We start from the raw sequence: 16,234 nt of genomic DNA on the forward strand, positions 1-16,234 counted from the left end.
CATAAGTTTAAATTTTCTCATGTCTCTTCTCTCCCATATTACTTCTTTTCCTTTCCTGTCCTATCTCTTTCCCCAGTGGCATCTTCCTAACCCTATTTCTAGACTCTGTTTTCTTCTCTTCTAAAAGAAAAAGACCAAATTGGCTCCCATTATTTCTTCGCCGTTTTTATTTATATTTAAGAAATAAAACTGTCTTATGTTGCAAGCAAGGACTTTTTTAGCTGAATAGTCATGCATTTTTAGAAATTGATGGCAAACAATACAGTATTTCAATCTCATCTTAGTTAATGCAGTTCAAAAAACACTACTCTGCACTTCAGAATATATATCAAAATGTGATTATGTGTACACTATATGGATATATGTATATGTGCATGTGTATATGTGTGTACATGCGTGTACATTTCAAAAACAAGACACGAAATTTAGACTGGAAATCTGTCACAGAAACATGTAAAGCCCCCAAATGACTAAACTTTCACTTTCCAAAAAGCAACTGTTTAATGATTAATTCCCCTATTTACTAAAAGAAATAGGGACTGATCATTACTTTCTACCTATAAATGAATGTCTTGTCTTTAAGGCTTGTTATTCTGTGCAGAGCACATGTCAGTGTGTTCTTTCTTTTTTAAAAGAATAAAATTGTGAATTTCAAAAACATTTCAATATTTTACTAAATTTGGGGCCAGCCTTACAGTTGCTGAGGTCAACATTCCATATATTTTCAGTTGAAGATTGCTTGGAGAGTTGTGGATTCAGTCCCAGTGTTACCAGTGTCTGAACATGATACAAAGAATATTTTCCAGTCATAAATAAAAACCATCTAATTAAATCCATGACCTTTCTTAAACCGTAACATATTTGCAGGGCACTTAAATTTGTTATGAAAAAGCATCCATTATGAACCAGCCCCTGAAATGAATTCCCAAAGTATATTAGGAGATGAGTGATTACATGGTTGTGTGGTAATACCTAAATTTTATAAATGTTACAATTTGCTTTTTAAAACCCTGCTCAGCATGTTTGGAATAACTGTATGTCTGAAAATTATTTAAAGGTATATGACCCATCTACAATGCATAATTCCAAAGGGAACCACAGTTTCTTGTAGTATGGGAACCTACAGAAGAAAAGGTTCCTTCCCCACCAAGCTTTGTCTCATTCATGATTGCTTTACAAGAGCAGCACTCCTCTTTCCGGGTAGTGAGGAGGTTTTTATGGAATAGTTGCTTCAAATGGCATGTTCTCCTTTCACACCATTCTGAACTATGATGATGAAAGCACTGTATGGTTAAAACTACTCATGTAGTAGTTTGAAGAATGACTTCTTTCTTTGTTTTTCTGATTCCTCTGTGGGCTTTTGACAAGCAGTTATGAGGAGGGCTTTAGAATATCGCTGTATGGCACAGATAGAAGATGCATTCTCCTCTTGGGGGCATCCCAGGAGAAAAAAGCAGAGGTGACATCTGACACACACCAGTTATTAACCTGCATCTCAGGAGAAGTACCAGAAGCGGATTGGTCAGCCATGCTGCCTTGAATAAAGATGAACCAGCTCGCTACGAAGCAATGCATTATTCTTCCCCCTCCATATCAGAGTTCCCAGCCCACTGAAGACAATTGCATTACTACAGTTGTGATCAGCCCACAATGCTTCTACAAGGTCATCATCCTTCAGTGAATAGTGTTTGCTCCATAGGTCATAAATGTACATAGTGATTTAAAGAATATTTTAAAAAGATCAGGGAAGAAGCTGTGGGAAGAATACTGTCTTCAGAATTAAATGACAAATGTATCAGCTACTGTAACTGTAACTGTATCTGTTATTTTGTCAAAGTTATTTTCATTCTCAGTGCAGAAGTGAACATTTTTCATAGAAACTGAAATTCTGCTTTGTTTGAAAATTGATATCCTTCAGTGTGGGCCATATGCTTTATACTGTTTGAAAAAGTGACCGAAACTAAATTTTCTCCTACTCCATTCTTTAAAACGGAAAACAAGTAAATGAATTCTACAATTAATTTAGACGGCAGCAGCTATGGAACCTGATAACTCTGTTGGAGGTAAATTTAATTATGAAGGTTGTCTGAAAACAATTCCATCTGCCAAGAGCTCTCAAAGTTGTTTCAATTTTAATGCAGAGTGAAAAGAAAAGCTAGCAAGTATTTTTTTTTCAAAATAGAATTCTGTTAAAACAACTCTTTAAGTTTCAAGCACTTGGGCTGTGTAACCACTAGAAGTAATTAGAGGGCACTGCCACAGATTCATCATAATATTAAACTATGACAAAATAGCATAAAAACACACACTTCTAAGAAATATTTCAGCTATGGCAGACCTGAATATTTCAATATCTTTTCATTTTAGCAAAAGTAGCTCTTGTAATTGTGCAGAACAACTAACACAAATGCCACCCTTCCCTTAAAACTGTGCAGCCAACTTATTAGCAATATATGAGTCCTACTTTGTCACTTTTAATGGAAATTGGTTAAAAACAAATAGGAAATAAACGCAATGGAAAACAAAGTTGTTCTTTGAGATGACTGTTCTTCACGAGTCGGTTTAGAGCTCCTGTATTCAAAATGCATATTTACTTCAATGAAAGGTTACTTTCAAAAGACAAGGTTTCTGCTCTTGTGCTCTTGAAACTGCACTGAAGCAGAAACCCTGATATTTGAGTCTGCCAACAGGAAGCAGTAAACTAATATTTTGTAAATACCTCAAGCAGAATATATGTTTGCTACGGCCCAGACTGCTGGGTTAAACTAGCTACTTGGGAAAGGAAGGACATGATCAATAGGGCTAAGCATGATCTCACAGAGAAGTGCATAAATCTAATGTCATAATGAATGGTGGGAAGGGCCTAGGTCTCACTCTTCTCTTCCTCCCACATTGTCTCTCTTCCTATTTTACTAAAGCAAAAGCAGAGTTCATGCACCCACCCCGTGAAACGTCATGCAGATCTCATTCTCCTCTATGTGGAGAAACTCTAACCAAATCATAGTGTCTAGAAGGTTTTCTGTTGCTGCATAATCTTGTCTGATTGCTGTCATGTTGGTTAGACCTTTAAAATCAGAATATATCCTGTATCTAACATAAAGAGTTTTTTGTTAAAAATTTGCATAAAATACCCACTGAGCTGATTCCAAGTTTTTTTGTATGAATTAAGTTTCATACTCTGAGGCAGTTATATTTCTTATTCGTGAGAAATGTTTGACATATGCCAGTCCAGTGGGTTGGATTTCCTGACAGACTGGATTCTCTTCTAGCTTGCATCTTTTTGAAAATGATTTATATTTACGTTTGTAAGTTAGAATTCAGTATAAAATGACATTTCTTTTGTTTTCTTTTATCATTCACTTTGCAGAAATAGAAACAGCTACTCCCTATGCTAGAAAGAAGATATTAGGTTAAGTAAGTGTTACAACTGCTAGAAATAGAATATATGACCTAATGCAATTTTAAATATTTCTTCTCTTTTAAAGACAATTCACCAAGAACCCAGCCCAACTCAACAGCTACTGAAGTCAACAGAAATCTGCATTATTTGTACTTACTATTGGATCAGGTAAGGAATGTGAACACTGACAATGTGTTCTAGACACAGACAATTGTTCTAGAGAAATAACATTAAAAACTACCAAAATATAGGGAAAGAAAGAAACTTCATTGAAATAAGAAATAAAAGAATACTGAAATCTGATTTACATCAAAAGATTTTGCCTACACAGTAGGCAAATACAATTCGTTGGAGATACATTTGTACCAGAAAAAAAGCTTACCACGAATGTAGCTATTCTACCAGTTTACCACTGTAACTATACCAGCAAATCTTCCTTTGTATAAATACGACATCAGAAAGGACTGTCCTTATCACATTTCTGAATTTCTTGGGTTTAAAGGTAACATCCATTTTATGTTAATCTTCCAAATCTAGAAATAGATATCTGAAGAGCTAGAAAATGAATAGTTTTGAATACATTTGGAATCTGCCCAAGAGCGAAACAGAAGTCTGAGTATACTTCAGTTTGCGTGGGATTCATCTTATTCAACCTTAGCTCCTAAAAATTAGGCACTAAGTCTAACCAAGTTGACCACGCGGGTCAAGGTCTTGATCCCTACGCAATGGGGAAAGATAAGCACGTCCAATATGATACATGTTACCCTTTTAAAGTTGGTTTCACAATCATTTCTTCTGATAATGTTTTAGATTTAAGCAACCCAATGCTTTCCACTCTAGCTATTCATTTCTGTGTCTGTGCTGTCCCCGTTGTTGTGCTGACTCATTTGTGTGGCCAAGGGTAAACCAGACTGAGAAGCTGATCCAGATCAAAAATATCTCAAGGAAAAAAAGATGACTACTTTTAACACAGTTATTTGCTTGATCCATTTCACCATCTTCAGAGAGGGAATTGAAGAAAATTTTGCTTTTTTTTTTTTTATTCCAGGATGTGCCTGCAGTCTGGGACACTTGAGGCCAATTTAGGATGCATGGCCACCTTGTACTAAGTCTTCTGCAACACCTTTCTAACCCTTAAACACAAGGATATAAGGTCTGACATTAGGGATGAAAATTTTACCAATAGGCAACATGTTTAATTCATTCCTAGGGATGGAATTCACCACTAGCAGGCAGAATATACAGTGCTGAGATCTACTAACTACAGCACATTACAAAATCATTTTAATATTTGTAAGTATTTTTCTACAGGAGTTGTAAATAAATGATCAGTATTTAAAACTTGTTCTAAATGTCATTTAAACATTAATGTGATCATTTTGATATGGTTTTTACATTTCTTCACTTTTTTCTTTAAGAAAAGAGGAATAGTTGGAAAGCATTTTGTTCTCCCATTTAGATGTGTGACTGAAAATGAATATTGAGAAAATATTTTAATTAATATTATAGAAGGACATTACTACCTAAGATTATCATTGTTTAAAATAATAATGAATTAAAAGGTCTTTGACTGGAGTCTCTCAAGTATATATTGACATCAATGGCTAGGTTTCTATTCAGACAGCGCTTCCTTGAAATTAAGGTATTTAGGTGATACAGGTATTTATAAGGTGATTTTCTTAAAAATATGTAACAGCAATTCATGTGTCACGAACACAAGCGTGACAAAACATTTTAGCTATATAAACATGTTCTGGTCATACTGCAAAACTCTCATTTGGCAAAATGAATAAAATTTTCAACCACTTCCGTAAATGATTGTAAACAGTAGGTAAGCATTACCTGTAATACATAATTCCTGACTTCTTGGGATTGTTACTCAAGAAGCATGTTAAAGCATTTTCTATAATATTTTTGCATAAAATCATAGTTTTACATACTCATTTTAAAAACCATGCAAGTAATATATATATCACTTCTCAGAATTTAGAGATTTCACTTACCTAGCCCATCTCTTTCTCCCCATCTTCCCTCTCTCCGTGCTTTATACTAAGGGTTTTGGAATTGAGCAGGATATGGTCATTTCAAGGATGGACTTTTTGCTGTCCCTGCGAAATTCCATCTTAAATGGCCACATTACAAAGCTTTAAAGTGCAGCTCACATATGCCCATCAGCGACCTGTAAGGTGAGAAGTAACAGTCAAAATCTATAAAAATTCCATACCCATTGCACATGTTAAAGCTTCACACAGCTTTAGTGATGACTAGGCTAGTCCTGCATCCTCTTCATAAAGTGAATGGGTGAGCTCATATACAAAGTTCTGAAAATTTTTCCCTGCCATGGCTGTCCCCAGCGGCTTTGCTTCCGAGCAGTTCAGGTACAAGAAGTGAAACCTGCAACGACATCATCTGTTTTTTTAAGTGCTAAGCACTCAGACTCTAACAGTTGTCAGAGGGACCTCTGCTCTAGACATACAAACTGCTAAAAATACTAATTTATCTGAAAAATGAGGCCTCAGATTTCTCAATTAGACACATGATATTAATGGATCCTTTTGACCTTAACCTCTCCATATCTCAGCTTCCTACCCACCAAATGGGGATAAAATATTTCCATTATCTCATATGGGTATTGGAAACATAAAGCAATGAATATCTGTGGTGAGTTCAGATGCAAGTGCTTGATACATTTCATAGAAAAAAAATTTGTAAGAAAGCTAATGATTCTGTATTCAGAGAAGAATATTTGTGCACTGTGTCATCTATAATGAATTAGGCAATATTTTAAGTACGTGATTCTGTATCATGGCACATAGGCAGTCAGATGCCAAATTAAGATTTCACAGGCATCTTTCATTCTGGCATTTATAAACTTTTCAGTGCTTGGTTTCTCCATCTTACTTACTTTCTTAATTTTTGCGTATACGTATATAGTCTTTAAAACAGTGAATTTTGCTGCGGCAGCGCTTGAAGTCTGCAGTTAATAGTAAATTCTACTGCGTCTGAATGGAAAAGGACTTGTTTATGACTACCATGATTGCTTCTCTTTATATTTGTTATTAATTAGTGCTGACTGTAGTTTGCCTTTACTTAGTCTGACTGTTTTCTCACTGTATGCCTTGCCTTGCATGTTGATAACTCCCATGAGATCTGAAAAGTCACTTCAGAGATACTGTCCCCTGTTGCTTTGCAACGTGCCCTGATATGCGGCTGGGCTACCTGGACACAGAACTCTGTTTCCAAACGTTTCAATCTTTCAGTCATAGACCATAACAAAAAATAAATTACTGATACACCACTGGAGAAAGTATTCACTCTCAAGTAATTTTTGCCTAAAGGTTATGAAATCCAATAAATAAACAACAGAGCAGATGACATTTTAACATTTCCTGTCCTATTTCTGCTCTAAAAGGCATTTTTACTGCCCAGTTTGTTTCAGCATCACTCAGCTTTGAGTAAGCTTGGAAATTTCAGGCAGCGCTACATATTAATACACTTAATTCCCTTTTTAACTACTGCTAGCTAAAATCAGCTATGTAAATATGTCCCTGAGGTTAAATGTGGAGATGTGAAGGAGGTTAGCAGGTATGTATTTTCCACTTTGTTTTGCCATTGTTAACATTTGCAGGTGTGGCTCAGAATTAGTAAAGGGAACAGATTTACTTGGTAAGAAAGGTGGTATTTTCCAAGGAAATTCACAGCTTGATATTTTAAATAACAATTGAATAAAGTGGAAATTGTAGCATGCAATAGCTTAGATTTGCTAGAAAAGAAAACATGACTACACATGCACTCCAATACCATGGTTAAAGCCACCAAGGAAAAACACCAAGAGTAGCAGATGCTGTGGCAAATTTTGCACACCGTCAGAAAGGAGACTTGAACTGTTTTGTTATTTGTATGCTGTTCAAGCAGGCAGATTTCAAGAAGCAGCCTTTAAAAGAAGAGCATAGCCCAAACGACCAAGTCTGGACATTATGACAGCCAAGTAGGTCACCAAGAAAACAGGAACCCAAGTAATGCAGAACAGAAATAATCCTGAAGATGAAAACCAGACCAAAAAAACTCATGCAGCTGAAGCAATCACTTAAATCCTAAGAAACAAACAGGTCATCCAAAACAATTTCTCTAAGAGGGGTCAGTATAAATCCAGATCAACAAAGATTAAAATACCCGCAGGAGAAATTCAGCATAGAAAATCAATTTTAAAAAGTAAAACTCCTTCATTTCAGTGATAAACTGGAGACAAACATATGCATGAGGAAATCATGTAAAAATATAACTTTAATCTTTGGTGTAATGTACCAAATTTAAGTCTGGAATACCATCCATATTTTAGTAAGTTTAAAGACCAAAAAATTTACATTACATAAATTACATTATATAAAACTTTAGATGACTCCTGAGATCATAATAATTGGGGTATCAAATATAATATGTTAGAAGTACCCCAAAACCCCAGTCAGAAACAGAATCCCATGTACAAAATACATATGAAATCATAATCATCATTCTAAGCACTGAAGTACAAGCAAGATTCAGAGTAAATTTGGTTTATTCACTGGAGCTTCAACTAGATAAAACTGATTTTTTTTTTTATTACATTTGCTGTGCCATTGCAAGTTTATTCATCATGGAGGTTCTACAAGTTATGTTTATCCTATTATTAGGGTAGTATTAGAATACATACATATGCGATAATGAGACGTAGCGAGCTTCTAGGAACAGAAGACATCGCTGTTCCATACACATCACGTGAAAGAACAACTCTTGAACAATATGGCTAAACTTAATAAAAGTTAAACTTCAATGAACTGTGCGCTACTCTTATGTTTCCCATGTTATATCATTAATCGTAACATGTTTTAAGCTTTCTTCTGAAATACATAAAGACTAATTTGCAGTAAAGTCAGAAGAGAGTTTATGTTTAACATTTGAAGCAATATCTTCTCTTCTCCTAAATGCTCCACGAAAATTCACAAAAGATAAAAGTCACAGGACTTTTTAAAATAGATTGAAAGATAGCAGCGCTTACAGATTAAGGTCATATATTCAGTATTGTACTCTAGTTATTCACCGTAAATGCTAGGCTCCCTCTGTTACAGGCTTGATTCTAGCCCATTTCTAATTAGCCTTTACTTTTCCAAGCCTTTCTCCAGGGATGCAAACTTGTAATTTTATTTTTTATTCAAAAACTGTTCCTCCTATGCATTTTTCTATCCAATATCTGAATGTGATGATGATTATGCATCCTTCAAGTAATTGTAATAACGTTTGCAGTTGCCACCAGTTTTGTAAAATTAAAAAAAAAAAAAAAAAAGAGAGAGAGAAGTAGATAGAATAGACATAAGTAATTCTGAAAGGTCAGGACCTAAAATCAAATTTCAGAGAACCTCCATGTCTTCTCTGGAGTTTTCAAAAGAGGGTGAGAATGCAATCTGAGTAAACTTTGTCACTTGGTTTCATAACTTCTCCTGGTTTACACAGGACATACACAATGAAAATACAAAATTGACTACACATTGATGACTAGTTTCAGTGAGGTTGCTTGAACTATTTGGGACTAAGGAGACTAGTGCCAGCTATTTATGTATGTATGTGTTAATATATATTTATTTTGTTCGCATGTATCAAAGCAGATGATTCAGGCTAAGACTCTTGAAGCAGTGACCCTAAAGAGTGAGTTGGACTTGAAAATGGAAAAGAAAGAGTTTTCATGCTTTCATTAATTCTTTACCAACAAGAATATTATATATTTCACCACGGGTTTTTGCCATTAAGAAGAACATTTAAGTCTGCTTACTTGCCTATTTATCTATGTATGTAGTTCCATATCGAGTTTATCCTTAAATCTGCCACTTTCAAATCACATGAAAAAAGTAGTAATTTATCTACAGATATGGAGGAAGTCCATGACAGATAAATGATTATAAGGTTTATATCTGCTAAGGATTTGACTTCTCATAGTCAGTGATTTAGTCATAAAAGACTATTTAGACTAAGACTCAAAGACTGCTGAAAAAATGGAAGGATTAAATTCCCTTAATTCTTTGAAAATCTGAAGTATGACCATTGAGAACAGCATCATTTATTTTTTAATAATATATTAACTCATTTAGCCAATCAGATTAGAAGACAGCAACAACCGAAGAAAGCAACAGTTTTACTAACAACATCCATTTCATATGTCTTAGATTAATGTGAAGGTCCTTAAATACAGTATAGAACCAATAATTAGCAATGTACATAAGTGGATGATTGTAAAGAGCATTGGACCAGCTCAGCTGATGTGGTAGTCTGAACTTGAAGGATGTACTTCTAAATTACAGACTTCAGAAAGAGATTCCCTAAGAGATTCCTGCTCAGTGCCTCTCTTTTTTAAAATCATTGTCTATTTACATCTTACTGACTCCAATTCTAAGGTCCTATCTCAATAAGCTCTTACTTCTAGAGAAATTCTTCAGTGGATTACCTGCACAAAGTCTCCTATGATTCTTCAGAATGAATTTAGGGACCTAACATGTATAGTCTACTCCTTCATTTACTCAACAATTTATTAAAATTATGCTGGTCTTAAAATATTTTGCTTTTCCCTCATCATATGAATGATTCCTTCTTAGCCTTATCCAGAGGCAAGCAGACATTACATAATAGTAGGAAAGAAGAATACAGCATGTGTACAAGTACTGGTACATGAAAGTTAACTTTAAGCTAACTTAGGAAACAAATTCATAAGCTATTAGTAGGTCACTTGAGTCTGCCAGTAGGCAGATTCCCATTGGATTATGGAAATTGCCTCCAAAATTCAGGTGCAATTGGAGTCCAGCTTTTTCAACTGGTAACAAAAGCTTTAGGAGGTCTTTGCTACAAATGCCTGAGCTACACTAGTAGTTAAGCACGTAAACATCAAAAATACAAGAAAAGAATTGCTGAGCTATTAGAATACTTTTCAAATTGTAGCTTCAAGATGTTAAATAATACACCAGATTTCCCGCTATCAAATGAGAAAAATGAAGGTTAGTTTCAACGTGGTATTTTTACATACGTAGATTGTTGTTTCTATCTTTTAGTACAATTACAGGTGATTTTAAAAAATCTCAACAAGAACATTAGCCAATAAATCCAGCCTTTTCCCCTATTCACAAAATATTAACAAGTAAGTAGTAGTTTCTTTAAATATGTATTACAAGCTAATGTTTTGCAAGCTAAGGCTTTTTAATCCTAGGGCTGGAGTGCAAACAGTTTGCTGTGAATCTAAATATTTGTTTGTGAATTTATATCATTTACAATTATCCGATAGCAACATTATTTGGCTTTGTAATTAGATGAGAGTACAAGTCTTTAGAAAGTAAATATTTATGCATATGGATTTGAAATTAGTTCTCACATACAGTGAGTTTACAACTCTAAAATCCTTTTTCTTTAATATATGTATTAGTACAGCTGTTGTGCTACTATTCAGATATTTTCCCATTATTACCCATTTTAAATAAAATAATGTAATCATTACTTCCTTGACTTTTGCAAAATGATACTACGCAGCAAGCCGTTCAAAAGTAATTTCAGAGAGCAAAGAAGTAATTAAATATTGGTTTCTAGAAATATGAAAAGAACTTAATTTAAATGGTGCTTCTGAAGAGAGCGGGGCCAATGCAACTGATGTGGCAGTTTACACTTCTAGTGTGTGTTTCCACATTAGAGATTCACAAGAAGTGTCACAATTTAGAGAACAGGAGAGGAAAAAAAAAAGAGGTTAGAGGTTTAGGTACACAGAACTTGGTGCAGTGAAGAAAGAATCAGCAGGATCTTGTTCGTGTCCTTCAACCATGCACCTCAGCATAAGTCAGAGCTATAAGTTAGTAGCTGTAATTCATGTCACTGACATAAGGTTTTGGTCAATATATGCTACTGAAGGGCTGAATATGCTGGTTGATGGTGATAGATTCGACAGCAACAAGTACAGTTCATGTGCTTCCAATGTGGGCAACAGAGTTTACCTAATCCTCATGTCTGTCAAAAAGAATGTCTCATGTATTTTACTCCATGCCTTTGTTCTACTTTTCTGTTCCATTTGTTCTTTTCTTTTAACCATCTGGACAGCTGAACTGAATATCTCACTTCGCCTTTCTTGCCTGGGGTTTCCAAATTAGTAGACAGTGAAAAAGGCCTATTGGCAATTATTAACCGGCAGTTGTCTGTATCAAACTTAGCCCATTATTTTTCAAATGCCTTTTTGCAGAAATTGAGAAGCTGTCATTACGTTAACTCTGTTTTCCTAGTCACATCCCCGGGAAGTGTTAAAAACAGTCAGGACTCAAAGTTTTTTAATGGTTGTTGAACCATGCTGACTCATTCCCCACTTTGTCCTAAGACATTTGTGTTGAGTGAATACGAACAGTAGCTTTGAAAAGTATTCTACCCATAAACAGAGCAATAACATGTTGCATTTAATGCCAGTTCCAAAACGCTGTAAAACAAAACTGCAAACTCCTTTTACGACTTTCTGAGAAGGAAATAAAACATGCCCTACTGTTATGCTGTTGCACGTTCAAAATGAGAGACAAGTATTTTGCTAAATTTGAAGGATTTTGTTGACTTATTTCAAAAACTTTTTCCTTAGAAAACCTTAAAAAAGTATTTTAATGTACTGTTCAATAATGCTTATTTGGCAGAAGCAGGTTGTGCACTGGTTGCAGGTTTCTGTTCCAGGAGTAGATTCTAATAGCTCAGTAGTAGCTCAAATTGACATTAAGTCAATTTGCTTCTAGCTAGTCTATTTTAGCATTTTTTCCCAGTGTATCCAAAGCCAAAATAGCCTCAACACCCTGGAAAAGCTTAAGTCTTATTTAATGTTTCTTCTTAGACACCAGTATATGCCAGGTAGTAACTCTAGGCCAACATTGCTCCAAACCAAATACAATAGGCCTTAGCAGCAAATGTGCTAGAGCAGAATCTTCTTCCAGAAAGTTTTCGAATGACACTTCCTTGCAAAGAATGAGTATGATCAGAAATTTCAGGTACCTCACTCCCTTGTGCAGTGCCTTATTTTTCAAACAAAAAAACAAAAGAAAGGGCAAGAGAAAGGGAAACAAATACATCTGACAGACTCATCCGCAGGCAAATGAGGATCAGCTAGAACTGCATTGGATTCTCTACTAGTTGTAATGGCTTTAGAAGACATGTTTTGCATGTACCTGTCCCACCCTTATCCCTACTCTCTCCTAAAAATAACTCAATATTGTAATATCCACCATTTCGCTTTCTCTGGTAAATTGCCCGTACTTTCTGGTGAACAGCCTGTCCTATTGACTCATTCCATACAGCTAAAATTAAAAACAGTACTCAGCTTTGCTTTACTCAAAAAAACAGCATTTTTAAAAATAAATTGCTTTATTTTCACTTGTAAGCAGGGATAAGTCACATGAAGCTGGGCCTATGTCTGGAAGACTTCAGTCTCCAAAATACCCAGTAGCTTTCCAGCATGAAAATAGGGCTTTATAGGGGCCATCCTAATTTAGCTAAAGAATTACTCTCCTGACTCTGTCATTATATGAGCACAAAGCTCTTCCTATTCTCAGCTCCCACTTGCTGTTTATAAATAGCTGTGGTGGTCTGTGCAAAAACAGGTTGCAAACAAGATGGAAGTAGTGGTGAGAACTATCCTACATTTTTGTTGGGCTCCAATTATTGTTTGTACTGTTATAATGACCAGAGTCAAAGCACTTGAGTGCCCTGCGTGCTTTAGAAAAAAACTTTGTCTTTCTTCACTTCTTTGAGATTTTGCGGAAATGATTCATCAAACATAATGTTAAAGTGGAATCCAGTGAGGGTATGTTGATCACAGAATACTTGAGGTTTGAAAATATTTTTCCTTATTTTTTTCTACACTATCATTCATTCACATTTCTTCAGGCAACATTTTTGCCTGGCATTTACGCAGGAACAGAATGTGTGGTGTGATGAGGGCAAAGGAGAGTAAAGGCCAAAGCATGGGCCATGCAGAATTGTAGCCTGTAGAGTGTGGAGGAAAAGGCACAGGGGCTGCTGTATTTCAGATCCCTTTGGAGCACATAATGTCACTACGGCAATTAGGAGGTACAGAACCTACTCAGTGGCAGCAGTACTACAAAGAAGGTTTACCAGCTGCAGCGGTTGGCCCATAGCCCTCTGGCCTGCCTGAGGAAAGGCACTACCGAATTAGACTTAGTCCGGCCAAGATCTGTGGGACAAAGAATAATTTGTATAGGAAGTAATGATCTTAAAATGCCATATTAAAAAGTTGGAATTCTGCCAAGCAGCAGAGCAGCAGATTGGGAGCTTTTCAACAGATCAGTTTCCTGTTGCGAAAGGAATTGCCCTGCACATGTGTTCTTTTTCCTCCTAGTCTGTTTTTTCAGAGAGATGCTATCAACCTTGCAAAAGGACAGCAAAGCCTAACATACCTATAGTCAGACAGTTCTTCTTTTACAAGGCTCACTACAGTGTCTACTAGGCACGCTTCTATGGCTGAAAAGCACCTGCCTTTCCAGTACTGTTTGTTCTTGTTCCCTCCCTCCCTCTAGGATTCTCAGCTGGAAACTCTTAACCTAAAATCACATGTTCTCTATTCAAAGATCTGAAAAGAGACCCAGTAAAAATGCTTAATCACCTGGTCCCTGTAGTAGATTTCAAAACTGAAGATTTGGCATCTAGATGACATAAATAGCATACGGCAACATGTAAGTGACTCAGAATGACAATACAGGAAATTGGTACCCTTCTACCCAGACAGTAAGAAATGCTGAGGATAGTGAGATGTCTGAAATCCGTCCTGTCCAGAGCTGTTACATTTAATTCCAGACTGCAGTAAGGCATTCCTCTCCACTCATGCGCCACAGTCCGGAATCCTAGCTTAAGGGTAGGCTAAATCTAGATTTATTCCTCTCCTTCAAGACTGCAGTGCAATGGCTTCCGTATAACTGCCTTGAGGTTAATGCAATGACAAGGGGAGGACAGGCTTGGGTTTATCTTCGGCCTCACATTCTGCTTAAAATCATGTTTCCTATTTTCCAGGAGAATTCCCTAAGCAACAGGCTATCAATAGGAGGTAAATAAGGCTTCAGAAACAACGGAAAAAGAGAAATGTAACACACTTTAAAAGGAGGGAAAGAGGGAATTAGGAACTTATGAACTAGTCAGCCAACTGCAGGTCTCAGAATAATATTGGAATAAATAAACAATTTGAAGTTCTCTAGGGGATAGCCTTAGAGATTTTTAAGGGATTCCCTATAAATCACACTTAACCAATTTAATCTCTTTCTAAAACAAGAACTAGGCCTTGTGGGTAGCAGAAAAGTAGAAAGATCATATATATTAACTTGTGTAAAGCTTCTGACGCTCTCATATGACTTTGTTTCAAGTAATTGAAAAAAAAAAAAAACTTGATGAAACTAAAGTAAGGCAGATGCAAAACCACCTGGAAAGCTATTTTAAGAAAATTAAAATTAAGAGTTTATTGTCCAAACGGAGGGGTGATTGAGTTCAGAACAAAAGCAAATTTCCCTACATCTGATACAAGTAAATACTGTAATGAGTAGGTTAGAATACCAAATAAAAGAGTATGTTTATTGCAGTGATATGTTACATTATTTTGGGGGAGTCTATAAGCACATTGAATGGCAGAAGTAGAATTCAAAATGCTTGAGCAAACCGGAGAAAAGATCAATGCAATTAAAAAAGACAGCAAGTTCAAAGTATTATCCTACTTAGGGATTACCAAAAGTACAACTGCAAGATGACTGGGCAAATTTCTTCAAAAAAATCTGGGAGTCACGGTGGTTCACAGGTCAAAGATGAATCAACACTATCTTACTCCTGTAGAAAAAAAGTCATACTGGGATGCATAAATAAAAGCGTTGCAGATAAGGCAATATGAAGTAGAATTTCTACTCCAGTAGACACTGACAGATCCTCAACTGGAGTACTGCATCCTGTTTTGGCCAGCTAATGTCAAGAAAGGAGTTGGAACAACTGGAGCAGGACAAGAGGCAAAATGCATTCTCAGGAACAAGAAGACTGAAGGAACTAGGTTTGTTTAGTTTCAGAAGAATCCTTTGATAGTTAGTCCATTAGTTGCTCTACAAAATGACCAAATCTGTGTTTGAAGTGCTGTAGAGCATTAGGTTACTTTCACTGTCCTCCCTGCAAGTGATAAAACCCAAACTGAAAAGATTTGCTTTTAGGAGGGCTGTCAGCCTATCTAAGACTGAAAGGAAATTGTTACTACAGTCTCCTCTTTTTTTGTCTTATTTACAATGTCTGGCCTGGTTCTGTAAATAATCCCACCATTAGCAATCTAAAATCAGTACAAAATGTACAGAAGAACACAGGACTGAAACAGCCACCCCAGGCCTTGAAAAGGTAAATACAAGTGAAAAGATATCTGGCAAAAAAATCAGATGTAACCTGGAAGAAATAATTAAAAATAACTTCAGTTTTAGCCTTGGTAAGTTAGGGGAGTGTTTAGTGAAAACTAAGGTTGCTGGGCAGCAAGCCTCCATTTTTAACCAAACAGATGACTGACTACTGCCAACAGAGAGGAGGACATCAGCAAAGTCTTACCTATACCGTTGAGTCCAGCAGAAATAAACTTCGACAAAGAGCCTTTAAAAACATTAATACTTAATTTAAACTTTTTTCCCTACATTGTATTTCCAATTGTGACATGATTTAGAAAGGCCATAATAGAGAAATCAAGAGACATCATATATTTTGTCCAATCAGCAGAAAAACTGTCTACTTTAAGAAATAATCTAAATTACAGGGAGATCTCAGAACATACTAATCAATAAGCAG

The 16,234-nt window shown here is 35.8% G+C and overlaps 1 protein-coding gene across 10 annotated transcripts in view; it reads right to left on the reverse strand.

The window, feature by feature from the left end:
* Positions 1 to 16,234, reverse strand: part of LGSN (lengsin, lens protein with glutamine synthetase domain) — a 103,808-nt gene that overhangs the window by 76,370 nt on the left and 11,204 nt on the right. For all 10 annotated transcript variants that reach the window (XM_068937459.1, XM_068937457.1, XM_068937458.1 and 7 more), the window contains one exon: positions 5,404 to 5,579. The gene's annotated coding sequence lies outside the window, so the exon portion shown is untranslated. The remainder of the gene's footprint in view (positions 1 to 5,403; positions 5,580 to 16,234) is intronic.

Source organism: Struthio camelus, chromosome 3, assembly GCF_040807025.1.
Source record: "Struthio camelus isolate bStrCam1 chromosome 3, bStrCam1.hap1, whole genome shotgun sequence".
NCBI lineage: Eukaryota > Metazoa > Chordata > Aves > Struthioniformes > Struthionidae > Struthio > Struthio camelus.